General features: G+C 39.5%; 1 protein-coding gene across 19 annotated transcripts in view; it reads left to right on the top strand.

The window, feature by feature from the left end:
* Positions 1 to 21,204, top strand: part of MAGI1 (membrane associated guanylate kinase, WW and PDZ domain containing 1) — a 615,965-nt gene that overhangs the window by 368,612 nt on the left and 226,149 nt on the right. The gene's annotated exons all lie outside the window — the stretch shown is intronic.

Here is a 21,204-nt window from a genome sequence, read left to right as displayed (position 1 = left end):
TCGTACTACTGCAAAATAATGAACAGAACTGATTTCAGGCATACCATGGATCTGCAAGGACTTAGACTGGAAGTCTAGATGGGAAACTTTAGCGATCAGACTTTAGAACAGCCCTGCCTTCCTCTTCACTTATTAATAAAACCAAGGCTCCAAGAGGAAAAGAGGTTGACTACAGGTAACTTGGGTCAGTGACCCCAGGTTGCTGCTTTCTGCTGAGTGGCAGAGCTGCATTTGACAGAGAAAACATGATAATGTATTAATGTGAATCTCTGGCCCTCAGTTCTTTTAATTTTGCATCATTAGAATTGAAAACTATAATTCTAATAATATCCTAATAATAATTCCTTACACTTGGATTAGTAATAATAATTCCTAATGTCAGTCTCATGAATGAGGCAGGGATTATCTATCTGTTTTTTATAGAAATAAAGAAAGAAACCAAGACACGAAGATAAGCCAATAAAAACAAGGCTAAAGGTGATCAGGGCCTTACGTCATTGCCTCATCTCTGATATACTGTCCAGATTTACTCTTAGAATATTCCTTTGAGGTTGGGATTTTTAATACCCATTTTACAGGTGAGGAAACAGAGACACAGCACGACCAAGTAACTGTTAAATCGCAGTTCCAGGGTTTTGGGACTTGTAAGCCATCCAGGGCTATTTTTGTAGCTCGACCATTGCTGCCTCTGAAGTTCTAGTACAGCAGATTGGATGCAGTTTTGCAGAATTCAGTAATTGCAGAATCATGATTGTTCTCTGTGTAATTTTTCCCCTACTCAGATTCCAATTTAAGAAATGGGGAATGAAGCAAATGAGCACACCATTTCTTGACGCATCTGTGGTGTTACTATGGTTACATTTTGGCAAGCTTTTCCATTTATTTTTGCCACTGATTTATTGGACCTGACTGTGAGCTAAATGGCTTGATTTTAAGCTTACCACTGTGTAGGAATTGGGGCAAAAATGACCTCAGCCTTTTAAAACAGTGGAAAATCATGTTTTGTCTTTGCTGTATAATGCCATTGGTATTGATGTTTCATTTCTATGAAACCAGTAAATCAGGAACTGAGAATGAGGAAAGGGTCTTCCTACTAAAGAGAAAACAAGAAACATTTCACTTTATATTTCCTGCATAAAACAGGAAGGAAATTCAGGAAGAGGTCTGTTTCTGAGTCTGGCACAGTATGTGTGTCTTTGAACATGAGTAGACCAGGGGTGACTTGGGATTCAGTTATGGGCTTGGGTAACTGGGGCCACATTTGTGTTTATTTTGATTCTTTGGCCCATGTGACTGGTAGAGCAGAACTCTGTACCAGGCTGTTGTGCTCATGGATTAGAAAGCCCTTGATTGGAGCATGGATCCTCCCAGTGATAGTGTAACTGTGCCACAGGGAAATGAGCTCCTGTAATCTGTATTTTCCAGAACTTCCTGCTGCCAATAGGTCAGTGACTTCAGTCTTTTGAGAAGGGATGATCTCATGAACAGGTGTTTGCGAGCTGGGGTAGACTTCCTGTACATTTTAGGAGGTTCACATGTCATTAGAAATTAACAAACAAAACCTGTTTGTTCTCAAGTTTGTTTTAGTGTCATCATAGTGTAGTAGAGCCTTCTGGGCACCGTGATGGATTTTGCCGTTCAGGATTCCATTTTACCCTAATTCTTTGGCAAGGAAAATGCAGGTAATAGCATCCCTCTTTTACAGGTAAGAAAGTGAAGTAACAGATGTAACTTCCTCAAAATCTTACCAGTTCTAAATGCCACATTACTCACTTCTCAATACAGTGCTCCTTTTTTTAATTGGCTTTATTGAGGTATAATTCATATATCATACAATTCACCACTCAGAGTGTTCATCCAATGCTATTTTTGCTATAGTTATTATTATTCTCCACTTCGCTTTTGCTTTGATTCAAAAACATTTATTATTTCCATGGTATGAAAAATGTCATCGTAGTTAAAATTTAATTGTATTATCATTGAAAATCACTACCCCCAAAAATTTATGGCCAAAAAAAAAAAAATAAAAAGAACTAGATGCAGAATGAGTCAGCCCTGGTGTGAAATCTGAGGGCTGTTCTGTAGCTGGCTGGCCTGGTATGGGTCGTGTAACCTCTCTGAGTCTTTTTTTAACTCTTCAGTAAAATGGAAGCAGAAATACCACCTCCAGCATTGTCTCACCAAGTACTGACAGAAGCCCTAAGAGATGGGTCCATTGGAGGAAACAGAGGCTCAGAGAAGTATATAGCTTGCTTAGGATCACACAGCAAACAGCATGGTTAGGGTTTAATCAGTTCTCTCTCTAACTCTTTACTGGGTATAATCGACAGTCATGTGATAAGAGCAGTATACCATGGGCTACTGAGAGTGAAAGAAAAAAGAAAAAAACATTCTCATTGCTGAATTTTTAGTTTTAGCTGTTCAAAATCATGGGGTTTTATGTCTTGGGGGTGGGGGCTAGTTAAGGCACCATATCTTACAAATAAGTATCTTCTCTGTGATTTTCACGTATTTCACTGGTGTGTACAGTAGAATTTTAATAACTGCCTAATGATTATTCAGCTTTTAAAAAATCACTATAGGATTCTTTTGGGATATCTCAGTTTATCTTATTTTTCAGTAGATCTTTTTTTGTATACACATGAAAAACCACCTTAAGATAGATGGATTTGAAATGCATGTAAACGTCATTGGTGTTGCTCACTTCTCTCATTTCTCAGAATCATCTGGATACTATTCCTGTCTCCTGCCCCCTCAAATTCTGATTATATTCCCAACCTGCTCCCCCTCAATTCTTTAGTCCTACAAACTTCGTCCATTGCTCGAATACACCTGGTATCTTCTTGTAACTGGGTATAAATTATTACCTCTTATCTCTCTCATCTTTCCATCTAACCAGTTCATAGCCTTCTTGTAAGCTTTAGCCTAGAGGCCACTTCCTCCAGGAAGGCCTCCATAGATAGGCCTATTGCCTTCCTCACTGCTCCCACAGTGCCCCCTCTGCCCCCCTTCCACCGCATACACGCCTGCTGCGTGTCTGTCTGTCCTGTTAGAATCTAATTTTTCTGAGGTCAGAGACTGGATCTACCTCAGTGACTAGCCCACACGTAGCTTAGTGCCTAGACCATGGGATAAATATCTGTTGAATGAATGATCAGATGAAGAAATGGATAAAGACACTTATTGTTTTTCTTGTTTTCTCTTGATTACATAACATTTGGGAGAAACAGCAGAGCTGCTCTTACCATAAAGCTCTCAGAATAAAGGGCAGCTCAGAGGCTTGAGCTCGGAAATGGCTGATGAGGACCAACCCAGAGGAAAAAAATCAAGGCTCCCAGTGAGCTTGGAACTAGAGTGCCCATTCACAGCTCCTAATTACAGTCTAGATATCGCTGTACCTCCTGCACTGATAGCCTCCCTGCTTTATGACTTCTTGTCCTAGCTGATGTGACAACATCTGAGATTCTTGCTTTGGAACGGCTGATTTGCCCATGAAGATAAATGCATTACCTGACAGGGCTTTTCATTTACTCTACTGCTGCTGTCAAAATGAGATACAGCTTATCCAGGAGTCCTGGGGCTCCGGAATATTGAACCAAACCCCTCTTGTTCCTTCTCCCTTCTCTGGGCTTAACAGCGATGGAACGCATCTTTCTTTTCAAGCAGAGGTCATCTGAAAGAGGAAAGGATAAGTCAGTTTTGTTCTGTAGATTAACAAGTTGTTGATCAAGGCTCTCCCTAATACCAAGATCATTATAATCTGTGGAAGAGGCACTGATCATTGATTTAAAGGAGTTTACAAAGGGATTAAACGTGTTTGATCTCCAAGACCATTTAAATCTGATGCAGTAAACATGGGTGATCCTGGTCTTTATTTGTAGAAGTGCGATATTCTAATGGGCATGTTAGCATTTGCTAACCAACAGTTGGCGTTGTTTATTATTTTTGAATGTGACTGTGATGTCAGGAGCATAAATTACCTTTGGTATTATTTGAATGTATTAGTTTCTCTTAACCATAGCTGTTTCTAGTTCTGCTTGCCTAGAACCAACTCATTCTACAATTAGAGCTCATGATATGAACTAAACCAGTATGTCAGCAAGAGGCCAGGATAAAGAACTGGGTTTTGGAACATTGCTTCTTTCATAGAATGTGCATCTCTGTGTTCAGGTTGTGTTTGACCTGAGTGGAAGGCTTCAGGTTGTCATACATGAAGTAGACAGTTCTGTTAGCATCCCCAGGACTGATCAGATGAAAGTCACTGGAAACTTTCTCACTGTGGCTATTGCCCTTGTCCTCTTAGGAGAGTTAAGTGCTGTCTAATATGAAAGGATCACTTAAGTCTTTACCAAGCCTAGCCTCGTTGCAGAACTCTGACTAGTAACAATAATAACAGCTCTCCAGGTTTTGGACTCCTACTGTGTACCAGGTACCCTGCCATGATGCTTGTACATAGGTCATCTCTCACTCTGGCCTCATGGAGGCCACACAGACTATTAAAAGTCTAAACTCAAACTCACTGGACTCTTAAACCCTCCCCGTTTTCTATTCAATTGCAAATGTTTGTTGCCCATAGTAAGAGTGTATGTCCCTCCTCCCTTCTCCATCAGTTCTCAACTCTTGCTCTCGCCTTCCCTTTAACCCATCAGTACTGTATTTTCCCATGTGCCCCCAGCCAGTCTGTGGTCTGGAGACTCCTCTTATCCACCCTTACTGCCTACACCTGACCTTTCCTTCCTCCTCCATCAAGTCTTTCTTGTTCTACGTTGGTGTCCCATTGGCTGTCCTCTAAGATGCCAAGAACTAGAATAAAGAAGTGAATTGTTCATATTATGGTATAGGGTTCTCTATCCTACATAATACATATATTTTAACAGATAACTTTAAATGTGGCGCTGCTAGAACGACCCTATGAGATGGGATGTTCTGGCAACAAGGCAGATTCATAGGTAGGGATGAATTCTTATGGTTTTGACTTGGTTTTGTACTTTTTCTAGTGCTTAACACAGTATAGTATACATAGAAAACATTTTAAACACAAGATTGTCTATGTCAAAGGGCTTTCCCCCTCTGCTTGCTGTTTCACTTCTCAGACCTAGTTTCCTGTTCCACTGAGTTTAAGCTGAGAAAGTAACACAATAGTCTAGCCAAGGAGTTTTGTGCCAAATTAAAAAATAATGGGAGCACTTCCGTGGTGGCGCAGTGGTTAAGAATCCGCCTGCAATGCAGGGGACATAGGTTCGATCCCTGGTCTGGAAGATCCCACATGCCGCGGAGCAGCTAAGCCCGTGTGCCACAGCTACTGAGCCCACGTGCTATAGCTAATGAAGCCCACGCGGCTAGAGCCCGTGCTCCACAGCAAGAGAAGCCACCGCAGTGAGAAGCCCATGCACCACGAGGAAGAGTAGCCCCCGCTCGCCACAACTAGAGAAAGCCTGTGCACAGCAACAAAGACCCAGTGCAGCCAAAAAAAAACCCAACACCAAATGAGGCTAAATATAATAAAATATATTTAAATTCTTAAAAAAAATAATGGGATTAGAAAAAAAACCTTTTTGTTTAGATGTGATCTGGAGTTAGAGTTTGGGCTCAGATAACTCTTAACAAATTTTCATCCACTTGAATGTCTGCTGGGGCATGGAAATATCACGAGGGAAGCAGGACGATCCTTTCTTTTCTGATAACAACCATGTCATAAATGCCAGGAGCACACCACTTCTCATTTCTGTAGTGCCCCTCAGGGAACATTGAAACCATTAGTGTGGAATCTCTTCTTACTTCTCACCAAGGGAGGAGACAATTATCCCATCAGTGAGTTCCTGAGAAGGACTTGGACATTCCTGATTTAAACATTTTCTCTTCTCCTTGGGGCTAGATCATGAGATGTGTTGGGCTTTCTGGTATGGCAGACTGGAGTGGCTGGCAGGCTCTACCCCTTACCAGCGTTGCTGACTTGGGTTTTCTGGGACTCTGTTGTCTCATTACCTGTGTTGATGTTTCTGAGGCACCTAAGGCCCCGGCAGTGATCACGGCACTTCATAGGTCCTCTATTTAAAGGTCCTGTATGTATATGTTTTTTGTTTTGTTTTGTTTCCAGCCGCGCCGCACAGCTTGCAGGATCTCAATTCCCTGACCAGGGATTGAACCCATGCCCTCTGCAGTGAAAGCGCCGAGCGCTAACCATTGGACTGCCAGGGAATTCCCAAACATCATCCTCTCTGTAGACCAGTCTTCTTTCTTCTGTACCCCCTTTCCCTCCCCTTTCTAACATGACTCCTCAAGTCCAGCATTCTCCCTTTTTTCTTTCAAGTTCTCTTTAGACTTTGGGCCTTATATACATGATTCTCCTTTTTATGATTTTTATGATTTATATAATTCTTTTAGGGGGGGCAAGCTAAGTTAAAAAAATGATTTTCCAACATTTCTTGAGTAACAACCCAACACTAGATGCTAGGTGAGAACATAGTGAAGATTAATAATTGGCTCATTTAGCCAATAATAGGCATGCTTGAAATAGCACATTCTCCGCATATTCCCAGCATCAGCTGATCCCCCGATGTTCTTTTTTCTTTGTATTTCTTATCATATGTTGTTAACCCTAATTGCCATTGTATATTTGCTGAGTGGATGGAGTCATATTTGGAAAAAAAAAAAAAAGGAAAGAAAAACTATGTGGACTTGATTTATATGTGTCTGCTAATACACTCACGTAAACATGGTTTGGGTGGTGTTCTTTATTCTAAGGTTCTCAGGGGTGTGGAACGAGGCAAAGCTATAGGAGTTTATATTTAAGTTTAATTAGAGTTGATGTCATTTATAGTCTTCTTATGAAAATATGTTAGACCAGCCTTATTGTTTAATAACATCTGTCGTTAACGGAGTGCTTACTATATGTACCAGGTACTGTGCTCAGTGATTTACAAGTTGTGTCTCTTCTAACCTTCACCAGACTCTGAGAGTCATAATGTTATCACCCCTGTATTAGGAGCATGGCAGTTGAGGGTTGAGGAGCTTATAAGTGTGTTGTTCAAGATGAGCAGTTTAATAATGATGGAAACCAGATAATTCAAACCCAGTTCTCACCTCCCCCGAGAGTCCATGCTCTTGGTTTATATCTCTGGGTTCAGTCAGCTTAAAGACCATTTTTTAAATTAATGTATTGAATTTGAAAAAGAGGCTTCTATTAATAACATATGGATTAGTCCTTGGCTGGGTGTAGGATACTAATATATCTATTTGGCAGCCATGTTAATTCATTAAATTGCTTTATAATTTTAGCTGACATTTTTCGTCAAGAGTTGTTGCAATTATAAAGCAATTTCTACAGCAATTTATGTAGGGACCGAGAAGTTTCATAGTATCCTTACCATCTATTATTTATTTTAAGAAAAGTTTTTACCAAATTTTAGTAATTTTAGATTTAGTAAGGATTATTTAAGTCAAGAGAATGAAATGCAATACGTTTTTAAAGAAATCTTGTATCAAATGTGTTTAATAAAACTACGTACACATAAAATTTCTGGCTTCTCTAATGGATAATGTGCATTTATGCTGAGATCCAACTAAGAACACTTCACCAGTTATGCTCTGATGGGCTTACCTAAACTCCATATGAAATGAGTTACCCAAAATGATTACCTTAAATTTAAACAACAAGAAAATGTCACTTGTGTTAGTTCAACCATAATATGAATAAAGTAGACTTATTAACCACTCAATGACGTTTTTTCGTCTTGCATCGAAATGAACTAATTATACATCTCTATTTTGAGGAAATACACTCTAATGTATTTAGGGATAAAGGGCCATGGTGAATGCAACTTACTCTCAAATGGCTATAAAACATTAAAAATGATTAAAAATTTGTACTATTCTTATTCTTGCAACTTTCTGTAAATTTGAAATTATTTCCAAATAAAGTGTATTAAAGTAAACCCATACCAAAAATGTTTTTAAAAAGCAACCAGTATAGTTTTGGGAAAGGGGGATTTTATGTGAACGTTATGTTTTTGGTTTTCCCCCTTATTAATATTAATGTGTTTTTAGCCTAGAATTGAGATTTTGTTAGTACTTTGATAGATCTTGTCTGTTAAACTATAGCAGGACTAGCCTGAAAGACATCGTGCATATATTAAAACAAAAATCTAACACCTATGGAATACCAAGTACATGCTAAGTGTTTTAATTATGGTTTCTCGTTTAATACGGTAACTCTTATTTTCACTTACAGATGAGGAAACTGAGGCTTAGTAAGATTAATGACCTGTCTTAAAATTGTGGAATGGGACTGGAGCTCAGGCACTCAACATGGATACTAAAGCTACCACTAGTAACCACCACATTTTCTTTGCTCAGACTATGTGTACATCTGTGTATATAGATACATATATACCTACTGAATACATCTTAGAAAATAAATTAGGAACGCTTTTTTTTTTTTTTTGCCACGCCGCCCGGCTTGCGGGATTTTAGATCGAACCCATGTCCCCTACATTGGGAATGTGGAGTCTTAACCACCTTACTGCCAGGGAAGTCCCAGAAACAATTATCTTAAATGGATCCTAAATATCTGCTAATGGGATTCTAGATGAATATAACAGTATAATAATCATCATTAGAATTGTTAACATACGTTGAGCACTTGGCATGTGCTAGGTTTTATTCTATATTAGTGTAATAACTCATTTAATCCCCACAATGGTCTTGTAGGTATGTGCTATTACTCTCCACATTCAGGGAAACCGAGGAATAAAAAGATTAAATAACTTGCTCAAGATGTCACAGCGAATATGTGATAGAGCTGTGTTGTCTTGTTCTAGAAATTTCCCTCTTAGCCAGTGGCTCATATTGCCTATTATTTATAGCTCTAGAGAACATTTAAATTAAAAAAAAGGAAAAAGAATCAATAATTAAACATACTCCTTTTTGGGGGAGGGGAGGAGATACCTTTTGTTATGCTTTTGAAGATAATTTCATCTTAGTCTTAGATCCCATCAGAGCCACCACATTATACAAATCCAGGGGGCACTATTCAGTTCGTAATGTATGTGAATGGCGCCCTTGGTGGTGGACAGCACCGTGACTGCCTGGTTTTATGCAGTGGCTGAGTTCCGGTAGTAGATACTTAGCTAGCCTGAAAGATAGAACCAAATTGCCATTCATTTGGGAGGTATTTGTCTCAGTCATGTGAAGTGGTACCTTACTCCGATGAGGATAATATCCACTGGGTACTTGAACACCAGAAGCCTAATCCAGTCCAGTTACAAGATCTCTCCATTCTTAATTAAGCTAATTAAAGGTTTGAAACGTACTAGAATTGGATCTTTGGGGTACTGTTATTTCTTTCGTTTACCCTTCCTTCAGTCAGTTGATCCATCTACTCACCCAGCCATTCTCCATTTATTCCATTTATCTGTCCATTTAACAAACACGTATTGAATACCACTGTGAGCAGGTCACAGTAATAGAGGCTCAACATTTAGGGGTAAACTGGTTACCTTTCCTGCTCTCGGGGAGTTTATAGTATAGTAGGCAACCACTATAACTAACAAGATGCAGGTATAAGAGAGTAAGGTAAATCCCACAGTAGGGTAAGCCCAGGACTATATGACATACAAGGACAGGCACCAAGCTCAGTCTTGAGACCAGTGAATCAATGTGACTAGGAAGTGAAATAAAAAAGAGAGACAAAAGGAAAAGCAGCAGAACCTCTTTCCTAGGGAGAATCAGGAAACATCTACTCATGTAACCATGGGCAAATGGCTCTATTGAACATCTCTAGGCTTAATTCCTCTTTAAAAAGGAGTCTTTATTAGGGGTATAATAGACCCATTAAGCATCTTAATATCCCAGGGTCAGTCCGAAGATAATGTAATCCTTTGCACAGTGCTCTCTCCTTATGACTCCTCAAGAATAGACCACTCGTGTTTTTGAGTCTTCTGACATATTTAAAAACAACAACAACAACAAAAACCAGTGCTACAGCAAAAGATAGGACATGGTTTTAATGTTTGCAGTTAATTAATACTTTTAACATACACATAGCAATGCAGTATAATTGTGCTGTTCATCAATTGCAAGATGTATAAAGCATTAACTCAAGGTACTCTAAAGGCAGTATAGTCTGATAATAGACCCCAAGTTCAAATACTTATCATTCCTTTTAGTGTGTCTTTGTAACTGTAGACATAACTTCATTTGACCGTAACAAAAGTCTAAATTTAAGGCTCTTCATGAATAGGAGACCTGAGTCAAAGATCTTCTTGCCCCTTCCCCTCCTCGGCAACCTCAGTAGGTATGGGATGCTACGAGATGACTCTTTGGACCAAGGTTTGGCTCTTTCAGATCCAGGTTCAGTTGCTTGTTAATGGAAGAAGCCAAAGTAGGGTAAGTAACAGTCATCCAAGGACTATCTAAGCAGCAAGATGGGCCCTTCCAGAACCCCAGTTGTACCAGGGCTCAGCCTTCTCGTTGATTTTATTTCTCACACTCCTGAAGGAAAACATTTAATTCCTTGGACCGTTTCTTTGGAGGTTGCCACATTTCTAGTTGGGACTTCTCTCCTCCCCTGACCTCCCTATTAGAAGTGAGGCCATACTATCCTCTTAAGTGCTTTGCTTTGAAAAGTGAGACAATTTGGTTATACTAGAAATGAAGTCATTTTCAAGGTCAGCCAGCTTGAAAGATTTATTACTTTGGCTTTCTAATTGTAGTTGCTGTACGTAAATGAACTTGACATTTTTCTCCTTTCCTGTCTCATAAGATAAGGTCATTACAAACAGACCTTACAGGACTGTCAGAAGTTACAACTTCTGTATTCTTAGTTTTCATCATCAACTGATGTGAAGGATGCACATTCCTTATTTCCATCTCTAAATGGTTTTGCACAGTGTCAGCATCATTTAATTAGTGATATGGGGGGGGGGAAGCACATCTATTTCACAGGAATTTTGAAAAAAATGTTGCCTAAGTTGTAGATAAAATATTCTCTAGATATATGACTTGAGAATGAGACATCCTATAAAACCATCGGATGAATTGAAATTTGGTGTGAGTTCTGATGGTTTGGTGCGTGACTATAAATAAGTCTGAGAATCTACATGTTTTTGCCCCAGTGGAAAATTTGTGGCTAATATAGATTGTGTTGAATTTCAGGTTTGCTGCTTAATCTAGTCCTCACATAGGCTACCTGCTAAAAGGTGGGCATTCAGAATCCTTCCTTAGGCTAGAATCAGACACCCCATGCAAATCCACCACTGTCTAGGATCCTTGGGGGGAATTTTGTACCTTCTCACTGTAGATATGGATGATTTACGAACTGAGAAGCAAACTGTCAGATACAACTAAAAAATACGGTATCTTTAGGGAACATGGAGTAGTTGAAAACAATAACTTGTTGATACAATTCTTGCTGTTTTTTTTTCTGAATTCATGTTGTATGTGTTAGGGGCCTGGCCTGGCCTGGCACATCAGCCTTTCTCCTTTCCTCTGTTCTTTTCTCCCTCCCACTGTCCTTCCCTCCTTCAATTTCTTACCCCGTCTCTCTTTTTTTCCTTTCCTTACACCACAGACTGGTCCATTTCTTCCCCTTGTTCCAGACTCTGGCAGTAGAGCACAACACTCAATGACCATTAAAGGAGCTAGGTGTATTTGGGTTCTAACAGAGACCTTTAAAAAAAAAGTTAAGGTAGAAAATAAATAAAACACATATAATAAGTCACATAAGTCTTAAGTGCATAGCTTGATGAATTTTTACATCCATGTGCACACCCACATGTCACACACACACACACACACACACACACACACACACACACACGTATGTAGCCATTACCGAGATCAATATACAGAACACTGAGTGTTCCAGCAGGCTCGCTCGCGTCTCCTCCCATTGAGCACTTCTCTCTCCCAGAGGTAATCATGATTCTGACTTACCCCCCTAGATTATTTTGCCTGCTCTTGAATTTCATATAAATACAGTATGTATTATTTTGTTCTAACTTCTTTGTCATCCACATTGCTTGCATGTAGCAGTAGTTTGATTTTTTTGTTGTTGTTGTGCTGTCTAGTCTTACATTATATGAATGTACCACCATCTTTATCCATTCTTCTGTTGATTTAAACTGTCTCCAGTTTTTAGCTACTGCTGGGAATTTCTTTTTTTTTTGTTAATTAATTATTTTATTTATGGCCGCATTGGGTCTTTGTTGCTGCGCATGGGATTTCTCTAGTTGCGGTGAGCGGGGGCCACTCCTCACTGCGGTGCATGGGCTTCTCACTGTGGTGACGTCTCTTGTTGCGGAGCACCGGCTCTAGGCGTGCGGGCCTCAGCAGTTGTGGCTCACGGGCTCTAGAGTGCAGGCTCAGTAGTTGTGGTGCACGGGCCCAGTTGCTCCGTGGCATGTGGGATCCTCCCGGACCAGGGCTCGAACCCGTGTCCCCTGCATTGGCAGGCCGATTCTTAACTACTGCACCACCAAGAAAGTCCTGGGAGCTTTCTTATATAAGTGGATGTATGTATGCACTCATTTCCTACCTAGGATTGTTGGTTCCCTGTGTAGGCATATGTAGGCATAAGCGGCTCATCTACAACAGATATTGCCAAACAGATTCCAAAGTGATTGTACCAATTTGCACTAGTACCTACATGCGTGAGAGTTCCAGTTGTTTCTTGTCCTCACCAACATTTGCTATTGTCAGCCTTTCCAACGTTTTGTCATCCTGGTGGATATGCAGTGGTATCTCATTATGATTTGAATTTGCATTTTTTCTGATGTAGAATATTGAGCACCTTTTCAAATGTTTATTGTCTATTTGGAGAGTTTTTTTTGTGTGAAATACCTGTTGAAATCTTTTCCCATTTTTCTTTTTAATTGGGTAGTTTGTCTTTTTCTTGCTGATTTGTAGAAACAGCTGGGTTTTAATCCTGACTCTGCTTCTTATTAGTGGTGCTTGGACAGGTTGCCTCACCTTTTTGAGCTGCATGTATAGGATGGGTCCAGTAATACCTGTTTTATAGGTTGTGGTGAGGATAACTTGAAGAAGTGGATGTTAATGACTAGCTGTGGTTCCAAGCACAGAGAAGGCATGGGTGACTAGTATCTAAATTGAGAAAAAAATCTATTCTAATATCAGATGAGCAGCCCATTAAGATATTTTAATATATTTCTTTCTCTTTCCCAATGTCCTCTTTTCTTTTTTATATTAGTAGCACAAAAGGAAAGACAGTGGCCATATGCATAATACGTAGTAGGCCAAAGTGACTCATCTCTTACAAAGGATCACTAGAAGTCGTATCTATTCTCCTAAGAATTTTGTGCTTGCAACTGGCACAAATGAGAACCAGAAGAGAGTTTCTGAAAAGAAGAGAATAAGATAAAATGCAGATGTAGGACCCAATTAAAGAAATCTGCCTGCCCTGGGTAGTGGTGGGAAGCATGTCTTTTATTTCCTCTTTCTTCTTTGTCAGCCAGCTTCTTGAGACTTCATTTCCTCATTTTCAAAATAGGAGTAACAATTACTTCCTTAAAAGGTTGTCAGGAGGCCTGGCACAATCTTGGTCTCCTGTAACCACTTCACATCTGGAGGATTCTGGGATGGGTCACGGTTATGGTGATAGTGCTAGCTGTGATAGGATGGTGCTGATGGTGTTGAAGATGCTGAATGGACCACTTCTGTTAGGAGGCTTGTTGCCAGCCCAAGTGTATAGCTGTTTCAGGGGCGGAGGCAGTGGCTGTTTCAGGGAGTAGTGTGAGCTGCAGCATGAGGTGGGAAGGCCAGAAGGGGGAAAGAGTCCTCTACTGTGGGAGCACCCAGCACAGGATGCCCATTTGTATCCCAGATTCGTGTATGTTGGAGTTGATATGGGCATCCCAAAGCGTATTCCTGTGATGGATTATATATTCCTAAAATACATAGAAATCAGAAGAGGAAACATCCTAGTGACACAGGCAGTTATTGAAACTCGCCTTGAACACCCGTATCAGCAGTGACCAGAACCTGGTTTCAAGGGAACTTCCTGGAAAAGCAGCCTCCTTTCATACTGCTGAGAGGCACAGGGTTGTGACTGCTGAGTAAACACAGGCTTTGGATGTGGACAGAACTAGGTTTGACAAACAGCCCCTCCATTCTCTGGCTCTGTGATCTCGGATAAATTACTTCCCGGAGGTTTCCTAATTTATAAAATGGGGAAAATAGTACCATCCCAATAGAATTGTGGTGAGAGTTGAGTGACGTAATACATAAGAAGCACCAAGAGAGGCCCTGGCAGGTAACAGGTGCTCAAACTGCAGAAATATATCCATGTATCTGATGAGTCGCTGTACACACTCTATTTCCATGACAACTGTTTAGTGAGCAGAGTGGAGTGATGCAGAGGAGGAGAGGGTCTTTCGATGTAACCAGGAACACTTGCTAGACCTTATCTCCGGGTTGTGGATGAAAATGGGCTTCCTTGCAGGATTGGCCTCTGTAATTCTTCCACTACAACGTTGAGTGTTAGAGCAGTTACAGTTGAGATAAGTCTGCTGTGTGACTCACGCACCATCAAGGCCACGTTGGACAATTTATAATTTACTAACATAAGGCCCACTGATAGGCACATTCAAATGGTGCGTGCTGTAGGCTTAACTGATTCTGTCTTCCTCATTAACTCTGATCTGCTGAAAGCCCTTCAGCACACCCTGAAGGTAGGATAGGCTAGGCCAACTGGAAAGGACTAGTTGGCCCCCATGGGCGAGTTTTTCTTTTATTGTCAGCTCTTGGGCTCTCTATCCCTGAGTTTTTGCATATCTGCAAGAAGGTAAGCACTCCCTACAGTGGTGCCCCGCCCCCAAGAAGCACACTTGCCTTTCACATCACACTCCCTGGCAAGTATCAGATCTGTGTTTCATGCCCCCTTTACTTACTTATTGTGACAGATGTATTCAGAAGCTCATTTGGCTGGTACATGAGTATAGTGACAAGTTCTAACATGCACATGGTGAGTATACTGTTGGGAGTCCTAATTTGTGTCCTGAAGGCAGCAGGAGTCAAAAGACACAAAGATGATACTGTAGGTTCAATGTTAAGTTGCACAGCTTCAAGGAGGGAGGGGTGTGGTCTTGTAAAACAGGTCATTTGTAGAGAGATATGGTCATACAAATGTAAAGAGTCAATTTTGAGAGCATCCCTTGTGCAATCAAAGTCTGAGGTTCCTGGAACTTTGATCTTTGATTGTGCATTGCAGGATCATTCTTCTTCTTTAGCTATCTTAAATTGCATATTTGCATTGCATGAGCCATTTTCGGTTGTGATAGCTGGAAGCTTGCTTTTTCTGCATTTTCTTGGAAAACCTGTAGAAAAAGCTCATTTGTGTTCCATCCAAGCAGATGGTCATCTTTCACACCTTGAAGAGAAGTAATGCTAGAATTGTGGCACTTGAAGGTAAATGTTCCATGTCTGCCCTATTTCCATTTCTTGTTGCAGAAAGCCATAAGGATTCTGTTGATTTCCCATTTGCTGTTTGATCCCCCTGTTGACTTACAAAAGCCAGAGAATTGTCAATGGAGTTGTTTCTTCGTAAAGGGGTCTCTTCCTCACACTTCCATGGCAACTCAAGTTAAAATCCAGCTGGAAAATACTATCTCAAGCTGATATATATATTTTTAATGGTGGAAATCAAAGGTTATTATAAGGAAAATACCCATCTCTTTGGGTATATAAATACCCAAAGCTAAGTGATACGTCATTTATCTTTGACATATGAAAGTCATTATCTTCCATAAGTCATGAAAAAACATGAACAATAGAAACTCCAATATCACTCTTCTCTTACATGTTGATCTTATTATATTCAGGCCCTTTGGTCACTTTAAAAAGCATCAGATATAAAGAGACACTTCTGTTTTCCTTCCTAACACTATTTTCCTTAATAACCAAAATATTTGTTATTTCTTATAATCATTATAAACTTATGTCCATATCTAACTAGACGTCATTTTCCAGACAGAACTTGGCTGCAGAATCTAAACAACACAGATTAAATTATTATCATTTGAAGAGCGTTTTTCATTTTTATCAGTATCTCCCTTGGTCTGTTAGCACTATTATTTCTTGATTCTCAGAAAGTAAGAAATCAATAATTTTTTCTGCATTTGGCTGTTGTTGAACATAGATGTAGATGTTTAATGTGGTAGTTTTCTTTTTTCCTGGAAAGCTGTTAATTCATAGATGTATCTTAAAATTAATGACATCTTAGAACTAAGAAAATTTTGGTGTTATAAAAATTACCAGGCTACCGCTTTAGTTCCTTAGGAATTTTGCCTACAATTAGAATAAATTGCCATTTGGTGGCAATAATACTTCCCTCTTATCTACCCTCCATGGTTCGCTCAATGGCATGGAAAATTTAGTCCAGGTCTCCAGTGAACACCTTAATTTTTTTCATTCCAAATTAATTTTTCTCTTATGTAAGCAATACATACCCATATTTCATTAAAAACAAAAGCATCACAATAAATTTTAATATCCTCTTTAACCATCCCACCCTCATACTGTTTTCCTTTGTCTTCCCCAAAGGTGACCATAGATTGCCATTTTAAATTATTCCTCTGGGATATTTTTCTAATCATTCATAAATATATATATGAATCCACAGAAAATGGATAATACATAGTAGAGCGAGAGTGTGTGTGTTTGGATTAACATAAAGGGTGCCACAGTCTTCTTTGAAAGTCTTGGTAAAATCTGTCTGTAAAGCATCCTGGCTTGGGACATGATTTTTTCCTTATGAAAGCTAGGAAAAGGGGGTGAGGAGATAATTCTTTAACTTCATTTCATTTTGGTTACAGTCATTGCTCTACTCAGGATTCCTACTGCTTCTTGAGGTAGTTCCATTAATTTATTGCCCTCAAAAATGATCTATTCTAACTAGACTTTGAAATTAACTGGTATAATGCTGTACATGGTATTCTCTTACACATGAAAATAAATCTCATATATTTTTAATGCCACCTTTTTTGCTCTAAAGTTGATTTATTTTGTGATTTCTCCCTACCCTCCCCAACCCAGGGTCATATTTGCCAAAGGCTTTTCAGTTTGATTAGTCCTGTCATAAAAATAGCTTTTTCTCCTGATTTTTTCTTCATTGCCTACAGTTACCTGTCTATAATGCTACCTTAATTTCATTATTCCCTTTTTCTACATTTTAAAAACAACTTTATGGAAATTTAATTCACATAGTATACAATTCACACCGTTCTCAAAAAGTCAGGGTTTTTTAGTATATTCACAAGATTGTGCAGCTGTCACCACAGTCTAACTTTAGATGTTTTTTATCTCCCTCCAAAAGAATCCTAGACTCGTTAACAGTTATGCCCCATTTCCTCCCAAATCCCATAGCTTCAGTAAACTGCTAATCTATTCTCTGTCTATAAATTTGCCTGTTCTGGACATTTCATATCAGTGAAATCATACAGTATGTAGCATTTTGCGTCTGGTTTCTTTAACTTAGCATAATGTTTTCAAGGTTCATCCAAGTTGCAGCATGTATCAGTACTTCATTCCTTTTTATTGCTGAGTAATACTCTATTGTATGGATATACCGCATTTATTAATTCATTTGTTAGTTGATGGACATTTGGTTTGTTTCCACTTTGGGCTATTATGAATAATGTTGCTAGCAACATTCATGTACAAGTCTTTGTGTAAAGGTATGTCTTCATTTCTCTTGGCTATAGATCTAGGAGTAGAGTTTCTGGGTCCTCACCAATACTTTTTAATGATGGCCATCCTAGTGAGTATGAAGTGGTATCTCATTTTGGGTTAGATTGGCATTTCCCTAATGACTAATGATGTTGCACTTCTCATTTGCTTATTGGCCACCTGTGTATTGTCTTCGGAGAAATGTCTGTCCAAGTACTGTGCCCATTTTTTAATTGTGTTATTTGTCTTTTTGTTGTTGAGTTGTAGGGGTTCTTTATATAGTCTAGATGCAAGTCCCTCATCAGGTATGTGATTTACAAATATTCTCTCCCATCCTGTGGATTGTCATTTCACATTATTGGTAATATTGTTTTCAGCACAAAACTTTTTGATTTTAATGTAGTATAACGTACCTATTTTTCCTTCTGTTGCTTGTGCCTTGGTGTCATTGTCTAACCCAAATTTACTCCTATGTTTTCTTCTAAGAGTTCCATAGTTTTAGATGTTACTATTGGGCCGGTGATCCATTTTGAGTTACTTTTTATGTACGGTATGAGGTAGGTTTCTAACTTGATTCATCTGTATGTGCATATCCAGTTGTCTCAGAACTATTTGTTGAATTTTCTTTCGTGTTTTAAAAAATTCATTTCATTTTTATTTTTATAGCTTCATGAATAGAAAGCATAAGTCATTAATTTTCTGTCTCTCCTGTTCTCTAATACATGCATTCAAGGCTATAATTCCCTTCTGTGTAGGAATCTAGGTCTATCCCACAGATTTTATTATTATTATTGATAATTTTTCCTTCTTTTTCTGTTAATTTCTGTTTTTATTGCATTTTACTCCATGAAGGTGGCCTGTATTATGTCACATAATAAAACTGAATATAATTTTATCCAAAGGACATTTCTATTTAAAAGTACCTATAAAGTCTTTTTTTTCAACCCTATAGATGTATTATACTTCCTTTTACACCCAACAGTGCTCTGTACTTGGTATGTGCTAATACATATTGAAGGGAATACGTATGCAGAGCAAGCCTTTAGAGGAAATCCACACCTAAATGTTAGAAATGATTGATGTGATAGTAATAACTAACACTCACTGAGTACTTTCCTCTGTGCCAGGCACTCATGCAAGTACGTTGCCCAGTATTTACTCGCTTAGTCTTCATAACAATCCTACGAGGCAGGAACTCTTTATTCCCATTTTACAAGGTGTAGCAAGGTGGAGTCTCTTAGCCAATGATTCACGTCAAGAGAGAGCCAGCGGGGTGGGTTTTGAACGCAGCTAGGGTGGCGCCAAATGCCACTCTGAAAACTACTACATTCTGTTGCCTCCCAAGTGGTCAATTTTCCACAACATTTAATTGGTCTGATTCCTAGTCATTTCTGTAATTGCTTTGAACAGTCAGTCAAGGAAATTCTTGGCCCTTTTCTTTCAGTTGTTTGTTAAATAGTGTTGTAAGGAAGTGTCTACATTTTGCTGCCACTCTAAACTGTGCCCTCAAGACACTGCATAGCTCGACCTTAAGGTTTAGAAGTCAGATACCCAGGAAGGAAGGCTAGCCCAGGATCTTATTGATTTTCATTTTTTGTGTGTGACAAAAGAAAATTCAGAAGAAATGCAATTAAGCATCTCTCCTGGCTTAGGCTGGAGACCACACAAGCTCAGAGAGTCTCAGTTTTTGAGATCAAGTATCTACACTGATTAAAAACCAAGTAGATTTTCATGGAATCTTTTCATTGTACCTCACTTATACATAGAGAAACCTGGTCTCTGGAGCTCTAGTTGAAAATAAGTTGTTATTGTTAGGCGTATTTCCAAACCAAATTAGGGCTATTTTTCTCCCCTTATTGAAGATTGGAAAGCTACATCCTTGAATACTTATTGAATAAAAGTTCCCTCTTTCTTTCATAAAGAGAATGGCTTTTATATTTTTGTTCCCATCGGTGCAGTCTGTAAGCAGATTCCTAGCAAAAGAGCAATTTAATTTGTTCTGCACAATCATTTTCTTGTGGAAAACTAATAACACACAAATTCCATTTTTCAGCATTAGGTTGTAGCCAAAGGCTTTTGAGAGTTTTATGTGGAATCAGCTTTCCTTTTTCTTTCTTCTTTTTTGATGATGATCGAGAGGGGAAATGATGTAAATGTTCACATGTATTATGTACATGGTTGATAAAGAAACCAACCCCTTAAGTTTTTATTGTTTCTCGCAAACCAAAAATGTAAGCTAATACTTTGCATTCAGCTCTCAAGGCCTTTCCATCTTCCTAAAACTAGATGTGAGACAAGAATGAAGCAAACGAAAATGCTTTTCTTCCAAGGTGTCTCATTCACTGTTTCTGACTGCCGAGTGACATCCAGGGTGCTGGTGTGTGCATGTTGCTAAGCCCTGGGAGCTGTTCCAGTTTGCACGTGTCCTCAGAAGTAGAAGATGGGGGCTTTCATTTTGTGAGTACTCTTTGTATAGAGATGACATCATCATAACAACGATAGGTGACATTTAGAAGCACCTTTTATGTGTGGTGAACTGTGTCAGGCACTTGTATATATTATCCTCACAAGTAGGTAGTTTTGGTACCTTTTTACACATGGAGCAACAGGTGCAGACCTAGCAAGTAAGTTACCTCCATGCCCAGAGCAGGAAAGTGGAGAGACGGGACTAGAACCCAGTGAGTCTGACTCCAGAGTTGAGTCTTTTGACCATCCTAAGTGACCAGAGGATGAGGAGCTTTAGAAATGCCATCCCTCCACATCCTAGTTCGTGCAGGAAACAGACAGCAAGACAGACGTGCACACAGTGACTGCTTACTGAGTAGCAGATATCGAAGGAACACATTTGTTTTTTCATCTGCTGCAAAACCCAGCCGATACTGCATTCAAGGGAAAGATTTATGTTACCTTGTGATCTGGATGGCTCTGCTGCCCTCTCACCTTTTCCTCCCTCATTGCACTTTACCGTCACATGAAATCTGGTCCTCTACGTTGAATCTAGGTTCCTCATTGCCCTTGTCCTCTCTTCCCGCCAGGAAGAGACATGTCCCTTGCTTCCTCCCTCACTTTTCTTATTTTCTTGTCATTCGTCCCCTCAGAACATTCCTCCTGCCCCGTTATCTCCTCCTGTCCGAACTGAGTCAGGAATTCTCCGAGGATGGTTGCACGTGGCTCTGTCACACCTGGGTTGGGGAAAGGCAGGCAGCAGACGCCTCCTTCCTTTGCCGGTCTGCAGGGTTCTCTGCCTTACAACGAGTGGCTGACATTTCTAAGGACTGGCCATTTGACAATAGAGAAGAAATGTGTGTCTTTAGAGCCAGAGGACTTTCAATAAAGTTTTCTTGCTAAGGAGGGTGGGGGCTATAGGGGAGGGATGCGTCATCAGAAACAGAGTGGAGATGATACCACTAGGCTCTTACACATTGTTTTAAAGAGTGGATTTGAATGGCACAGAGATAAGCCTTAAAGAAACAGCTTGATTCTCAACCAGTTTCCACCTTGAATTCTTGACGTGGCCATTCC

The sequence above is a fragment of the Tursiops truncatus genome, chromosome 10 (assembly GCF_011762595.2).
Source record: "Tursiops truncatus isolate mTurTru1 chromosome 10, mTurTru1.mat.Y, whole genome shotgun sequence".
Taxonomy (NCBI): Eukaryota; Metazoa; Chordata; class Mammalia; order Artiodactyla; family Delphinidae; genus Tursiops; species Tursiops truncatus.
The sequence above is the reverse complement of the archived record's forward strand: the minus strand, read 5'-3'. Positions and strand labels throughout refer to the sequence as shown.